Source organism: Epargyreus clarus, unplaced genomic scaffold (assembly GCF_041222505.1).
Source record: "Epargyreus clarus isolate Ecla_fem2 unplaced genomic scaffold, WU_Ecla_fem_2.2 ptg000025l, whole genome shotgun sequence".
Taxonomy (NCBI): domain Eukaryota; kingdom Metazoa; phylum Arthropoda; class Insecta; order Lepidoptera; family Hesperiidae; genus Epargyreus; species Epargyreus clarus.
Genome location: NW_027332232.1, coordinates 3,640,276 through 3,648,220, shown reverse-complemented (window position 1 = coordinate 3,648,220; position 7,945 = coordinate 3,640,276). Strand labels below are relative to the sequence as shown.

The 7,945-nt window shown below is 34.6% G+C and overlaps 1 long non-coding RNA gene across 1 annotated transcript; it reads right to left on the bottom strand.

Annotated features, from left to right (window-relative positions):
- Window positions 1-2,790: 2,790 nt before the first annotated feature.
- LOC140752843 (uncharacterized) lies at window positions 2,791-6,313 on the bottom strand. The gene is made up of 2 exons (XR_012103473.1): window positions 6,162-6,313; window positions 2,791-5,756 (listed from the first exon to the last, which is right to left on the bottom strand). It is a non-coding gene; the product is annotated as an uncharacterized LOC140752843 (long non-coding RNA).
- Window positions 6,314-7,945: the final 1,632 nt, after the last annotated feature.

Genomic DNA, 7,945 nt, shown 5'->3' with positions numbered 1-7,945 from the left:
AACAAAACCACCTTTTAAATAGTATCTGGTTTTATAGATGTAAGTGCATGTCAAATTAAAAAAGAAGAAGTTGTCAATTTGATATGTGTAAAAGTGGATATATACATATTATATACTAGGAATCCAATGTAAACGTTGAATAAATATGTACTGATGAGAAGATTCCATTTCAATTCTGAATATGTTTTTGCTCTGTGCTGCTTACGATTTTGGACTGATTCTACCTTACTTGTTTACCCAGCTTATGTTTTATGGACTTTTGTGATTTTCGTGCGATCGCTGTGGATTGTGTTGACAAGGATTCAATATCATCAGGTAAAATATACATCAGTTAGTTGTATTAATCGTGATATAATCGTTATTTCTCTTTTTTAGATAACTACAATAGCAAGACAAGGATATTCTTGGGATGACAAAATAATCAGTTATTATTGCAACTGCATCGCTGGGCAACGAACCGTACTCGTAGGTAGCTGCGTTCACATTATGACCATTGTTTGATGTTTGGGCTGAGATCGTCACAGGATATTACAGAACCTGCTACATGATTGGATGAAAATATTGATAAGGGAAGATATTGAATAAATAATGTATCTAAGTGAAGAATAAATAAAATATTATGTAAATGTGTACTTAAAATTGTTTTATTTACACGTTTAAATGTTTTAAGTAAAATAAATTGGTATAGAAGTGCATATTTTGGTATGTTTGTTTTAAGTCAAGATTTATGACAGTAAATATAATTAATGTTTATCAAATATAGGTATTGTTTCTCAATACATACAATACAATATTTATATATCTACGCCCATTCGCGAAAAAATATATTAAAAAGTATATAATGTATATAGTAAGTTAAAATAGAATGACAGATGACATTATTACGGTAATCACTACCGCCATGATGTTTTTCAAGTTGCAAGTTTAAGTGTAAATTATTGTTTTTTAACAATTAAACGAACATGATTTGAAGAAAATGAACCCCTACGAATTGTTCTTTGCATGTTATCTTAGTTTTTAGTATAGTGTACAAAAGGTGGCCGGGAGCCCATACATTTTGAAACATCTCCTTTAATCCAGTCGTTTATTAGGAGTTCAGTGACATACACACGCACATAAGAAATATATATATAAAGATATATATACTATTATGACATTGATAAGTAATGCTCTTTGACTCTCTTTTTAAACAAAGATTCTCTTAGAGAGACGAATATTAGGTGGTAATGAATTCCACAGTCTAACCGCATGAACAGAGAAGGAGTGGGAATAGAGAGGATTTGTGGGAAGGATAATTTAAAAGGAATTTAAGGTGAGATCTGCAGGGTGCCAGAGAGAGCCATGCATACGAAAAACGTTGCTTCAGGTACGAAAGAGAGGATGGATTTTTAAGGATATTAAATAAGATCCAGAGGATACGAGTATTCCTGCGTAGACGGATTGGGAGCCACTTGAGATCCTTGCAAAAATGAGACACACGATTAAATTTACGTAAACCAAAAATGAATCTAATGCATAGATTTTGCAAGCGCTCAACCTTGTGGGCGCGCGCTTTTGTACCACTGTCCTTATCAACATCCTCAGGATTAACGATTTTCGAGGCGAGAGAAAGCGCCTTAGAGAAAGTTCACGCAAAGTTACTAGATTGATTTTTAGTGTTGAAAAATAATGTTATTTCCCTATAACTCAAATGTACTGAAACATATCTATGTTGTAGAATATTTTTTAGGATTCCGTACTCAAAGGGTAAAACGAAACCCTCCGCTGTCTGTTCGTGAGTCACGGGGCTTTATCTCTTAAACCGTAATAGATAGACACTTAATTTTTTTACAGACGATGTATAATGATGGTCGCTATAACAAAAATACTAAAAATTAATAAAATAAATATAGTTAAAAAAACTAAAAAAACACGCTTTTATGATAAAATCAACTAAAAAGTAGAAAATAATTTTCAATCTAGGAATCAATTAAGGAACAGTAAATAGTATAATTTTGGAAAAGTGTGGGGTGTTTTTCGAAAACTGATAAGTGGAGAACCCCACGCTTTTTTCGTAATTATACTTTTTAGTTTTTTGAACTATATTTATTAATATGGATGAAGTCCCAAGAACAGCCTCTAATCTTAATGATGGCACAGTAATCTGTGATGTGGAAGTCGTAGCACTGTTACCAAACAAATCTTTAGTTACCTCTTGAGCTTCGTAATTCAGAGACTTCTTGCGTGGAGCAGTATTATTAATCTTAAATGTAGGGGTTGGTAAAAAAACATGAATCTCACAGGTGGGTGTTATTTGATTGTCTGTCTTATGTGGGGCTTCCGTACTCGGATTGTTTGAAGAGCAAAGACAGTTCCAAATTCTCAGTATCTGTGCCTGAGAGAAATCTCTTGTCCCCTGGATTCAGCAGATAAAACAGCAATATTCGCACTGCTTGTAGGATTTGGAAGTTCTGACAACGCAGAAAGGGCAAACGCCTCTTCAGGAATAGCATCTGGGTTATATGGATATAACCTTGTACGGAGAAACCCATTTGAAATGTGGCTGAGAGTCATGCATTTCGGCCACACTTGTGAAATAATAAGATTTAAGCTTGTTTTATTTATTGTTCTTTCAGGGTGTTGATTGACGTATTTAATCAACTCTTGGTCCTAATGGTGCTCAAAAGAACAATAAACAGACTTATCCATAGGCAGCAACTCACGCGTGATATTTGATGGAAGGCAATACAAAGTTGTTCTGCGTATTAGGGTCATTCTACTTTTTGGAAATAAAAATAAAATAAATAAAAATATCATGATTCATCTTTTATTTTGGGTTTATATTCAAAAATAATGGAAATAATTCCTATAAAAATTAGAAACAGAGATCGTGCCTCAGTAATTTCCGTGAAAACGAAATGAATTGAAAATAAGTAGCTTACAGGAATGACGGCACTCATTACAGATATGACGGTTTTCAATGTAAGTAGTACTAAACAAGGTGGAAAAATAACAACTCTCTTTTTAAAGTATTGATTTCTAATGCACATTAATGGAAACAAAGAAAATCATAATCAAACTCACGTAACCAAACGTAATAAAAATTTCTAAAATTTGATCACGGAAATGACGTCACATATGTTATCCTTTGACTATGTCACACTAATCAACATTATTTATGTAGGTAATCAACAATAATTATGTAACAACATATTTTCATATTATAGATCTAAACTTTCTTAATTGTCATTTCAAACAAAAGCTTTTCCATTTGGCTAAACATTTTTAAATTAATAAAACTAAACGATAAATCTATGAGATCAACAAAAATAATCAAATGTTATCTGAGATCATTAGGCAAATTCAAAATATATTTTCAGATGAACTTGACGATTCGATACGTTTACGACGTTTTTTTGTGATATTTTTTTTCTTAAATGAAGAGGTATTGGCATTTATAGGTGTCTCTATAAAATTCCTTCTTCTTAATTCTCTGTCGAAGCTGTCATCTGAGGAATGTGATTTATAATAGAATTTTTGATTTCGTTTAGATAAAACTGTTACAGCTTGGTTATCATCATCTAAATCATCAAGCCATGATGGATTGTCATCATCGGATGGGAGAATAGAATCGCAATCAGAATCAAAAGCATTGTTAAATCTCTGCCGTGTTGTAGGTAATGGTGTTGCTGGAGAACGACAAACAGGTGACGAGAAGTCTATATCTGAAACTGGAGAACCCCTAGGAGGGGTTGACGAACAATGAGCTTCTTCAGTTATATTCTCAGCTTCAATATTAAATGATGGCGAAGAAATACCTCTTCCGAATATACTTTTAGCAGGTTGTGTGTTAATCACACCTATTTCGTAATGAAAACAAATTTGATGGGGTTGGCAATCAGAGCAGCTTAATTTTCGAGCATGAAGAAGAGCCGAGTTATTTTTACTCCAAGTCACTTGGTGAATGTCCATCGTACCTTTAAATGTAGGAGTCAAACTTCTTGACATCAACTCTTCTATTTCTGTGACGTTCTCTTCATCGACAGAAAGGATTTGAACACTTGCAATTTTCATTTAAACATTGAATAAGTTGCTCATAGCTTGCTACATCGTTACCCCTAGCTACCGATTGGTCCGCCGTTCGCTTAACTATTGCACCAATGCCATCAGGCGAACCTTTACCATGCCCAGCTTCGTTGTAATGCCATATAAGGTTTTGGACATTCAATTTTACTGCTAGGAAATTAGCCATTAAGAAAAACATTGACTTATTCCTATATTGAGAAGATGGTCCATCACTGACAAAGTGCATAGTTTTTAATTTCGGGTGCAAATTCTTAATAATATTGATAATTGAGAGTAAATGATTGCAAATAAATATTGGATCATGTCTAAGATTTTTAGAGACTGTGCAAAAGGGAGTTATAGTAGAGTCGAATTCGCCAAAATGGTAAAGAACTGCAGTGTGAAAAGATATCTGTGGTTTCGATGCTCCAAAATGTACAGCTTGGACCTCTTCTGCATATTTACAAATATAATTTTCGGCAAAATCAATGTGTAACAGGGCAGTTTCCTCATCAATCTGTCTCTTCACACTATTTATGGCTTGATATTGATGATAAATATTATTTAAATGTTTCATGAAATTTGGTAGTTTTGAGTGCAAAATAGGGATTAAATCTTTTTTTGAACTAAAAATTTTTTCTTTAATTGTTTTTTGGCACATTTTTTCATTTCCTTTTGTGGAAACTGGATATTTTTTAGTAACCCATCGAAAATAACCAACAGAGTCATTATTTATAAATTCATTGAACTGCACTTTCTTTTTCTGACAATCCTTACATTTTCTGAGCAAACATTCTTCTCTCAATTTTCCTTCACAGCAAATTGTCTTCACAAGTGCTACAGGAGTGCTTTCATTTATTAGTTTCGCCGTTTTCAATGCTGTAATTAGAAGCTCCATATTAGCATGATGAATACATAGACAAGTATCTCTTTGCCTTGTTGTAGGAGAAAGAATCCAAAAGGGACGATAGCGACAAAAAAGTGAATATGAACTTTTAATGTTCACTGTATTCTTAAATTTGCTATATAAAGACAGTAGTGAATCATTCAATAATCTAATTTGTTTTTTATTTTTTTTCCTAGTAATAGTTTCCTTCTTTCCAGCTGTTAACCTACTACATTCATCTTTTTCTAGAAACTCTTGAATCAGCTTTTTAGTGTTATATATTTTACTTTTTTTAATATTGTTTATTTCTTTATTATTTTGAGTATTTACTTTATTTACAGCTCTATTAAATCGCATTTTGTATTTTTTAACTCTATTTTCCATTATTCGCAGTTTTTCTTTTAGTAATGTGTTCTCTAATTTTAGATGTCTTCTGTTCCTCTCCGCTGTCTTTTTACCAGTTTCTACTCTAGATTGGGAACTCGATGCTCTAGGACTATCTGGTGGAGTTTCGTTATTCATAAATTCTTTAGTCTGCTGATTTATTTCTTCCATTTTCCTTTTCTTATCACGATATTTTTTTGATCTCTCTTGCCATAGCTTTCTTACTGTCCTTTGAGCTCGAGGTGTCAATTCTGAAATGGATTTTATTAAGCCCTGTTCTTTTTTCTGTCTATATCTTTCACGATCCTTTCTTCGTCTTTCTTCAAGTTGTTCTTGTGTCATCTTTTGTCGGTGTCTTCTCATAGCAAGCTTTACTTGTTCTTTACGAATTTTACGTTTTCCTTCATTATTTACTTTCTTTTGTCGTGTATGACGAGCCATACTGCAGGCAAAAAAAAAAAAACTAGTTAATTCCGTGATCATACAGTCACTTCTTTGATCGAGTTGAATTGTTATAAAAATAACCCTTTGACTATCAAAATCAAATAAGGAAATAGTTAATATACATTGTTATTAATTTATATGTTATTTCTTACATCTTTAATAAGACTTATGTGAAAAAAAGAAATATCATCATCACTGTAATCAAAAGTCATTTCTGTTATTATTGATAACAGAAATGACTTTTGATTACAGAACGTGACGATCACAGAAATGATAAAATTTTAAATTTCCCGCTTAGTGTGTCCAAATTCAAGTTGTAACCAGTTGAATCGAATGAATATTATGACAAACAAGGAAATACACGACGCCCGCGTATTATCGTTTTAGATATTAGTAAACTTACGTTTTTGCAACCTGGACAGAGATGACACACCAACTTTTACACACGAATAATCAAAAACAAAAGAGTTTTTTGTAAAAATAACAATGCAGGCACCGTTTACTTTGCAGTCGTTCCACAAATGACATATAATGTAGTGTTGCCACTGCATAAAATTTCTGCCATAAATGCCACATATGATTAGTAGCTTTTTAATACGAAATAGCTGAGGATCACAGAAATGATTAGAAATTTGTAACAAAAGTAGAATCGATAAACGATTTTGATACATTACTCCGATCGTAATATCGTAGGATTTCTTGCAAACTAGATCATATTTACTCAATATATGTATTATTGAATAAATCTTAAACTCACATTATATATTTTTTTATGTTACCTTAATGCGGTAACCTGCAAAACGCACAGATAACAGAACGTGATATTTGCACTTTGTTTATTTTTTCTTTATATGATTTATTATTCCAACCCTTTTTGAACATGTACCAGAAGAGAAAAGAAATATATTTTCTATCAATATTAAAAAGAAACAGACATATTAATTTATATTGGCATTTTTTTTTTTCGTTTGCACAGTTTTTTCGCAGTAGAATAGAATGACCCATTAAGGTTTTTAACATTTCCAAAATTACATCAATAATTATACAAAGTTGCTACGAGATTGTATGTGGTCTTGAACTACGACAAACTGTATCTTTTAAATTAAAATAAATTGAATTATTAATCTTTAGTTACTATCTATCTTTAAATTAACTTCAATATTTCAAATATTTTTTTTTTTCAAAATAGGTTCTTTACAGAGCACTTTTTGAATGTCAAACTACCACCACTTCACAAGGTGTTTCGTTATGGAGAAGAAGCGGCGAAAGAAACTCCATAACACACATCTTTGTATAGCTTCGTGTAGCTTCGCTAATTTGCTTCAGTAGTTTGGAAAGTAGAAGAGCTCCACACAGTTCTTTATTATATGCTGCATTTAAATGCTAAAAACATTGCTAAATAAAAATATCGTTAAGCAAAATTTCGTGACGATATCATACCTCGGAGGCAGGTTTGCTCCAGTTAAGCCGTCCCACACGTTCGTGGATGCCCGAGCGGAAACGGTCCCAGTCCACACCGCGCACCCGGAACCGCCTCAGCGCTCCCGCAGACTCCGCCGGTGGAGGTGTGGTGTCGGCGCCTATGGAGTAGGTTATGAGTCTATGGTCGCTGCTACTGGCCTCCTCGTGTACTGTCCAGTTGCTGGTGTTAATCCCTCTGGTCGAGGCCGTCACGTCGATGTTGGACTCCCCGCTACTGTCACCACAGAAGGTCGACGGCTGGTTCGGCAAGTTGTGTATAATTAGACCACGCGCAGCGATGAAGTCTTCCATTCTGGACCTTCTGTGGCTGGCTTCGGGTACGCGTCCGATCGTTTGTTCCGGCCTACAAAACCAGAGGGGAGAGTGGGCATTGGTATCCACTCCTATCAGGACCCTCTGTCCTCGCAGTTGGTCCAGCAGCTGCTCCAGGGGTCCCAGGTGTACTTCAATGTCATCCTTATACTGGAAGTACGCCGACACCAGATATAGGTCCAGGGACGGGACGTGGCACACCATCAGGTGTTCCGTGCAGTGCTGGTGCAGGACCGCGCACGGGAGTCGGGCATTGGGGATGAAAAATCCCGCTTTCCCCGTGCGTAGGTGTTTTAGAATATGGTCTGCGTCATACGGCTCCTGCACCAGCACAATGTCCAAGTTGTGTTCTGCGGCCACCGCGGGTAATTCCTTGGTGGCCGCCGCGGAGCC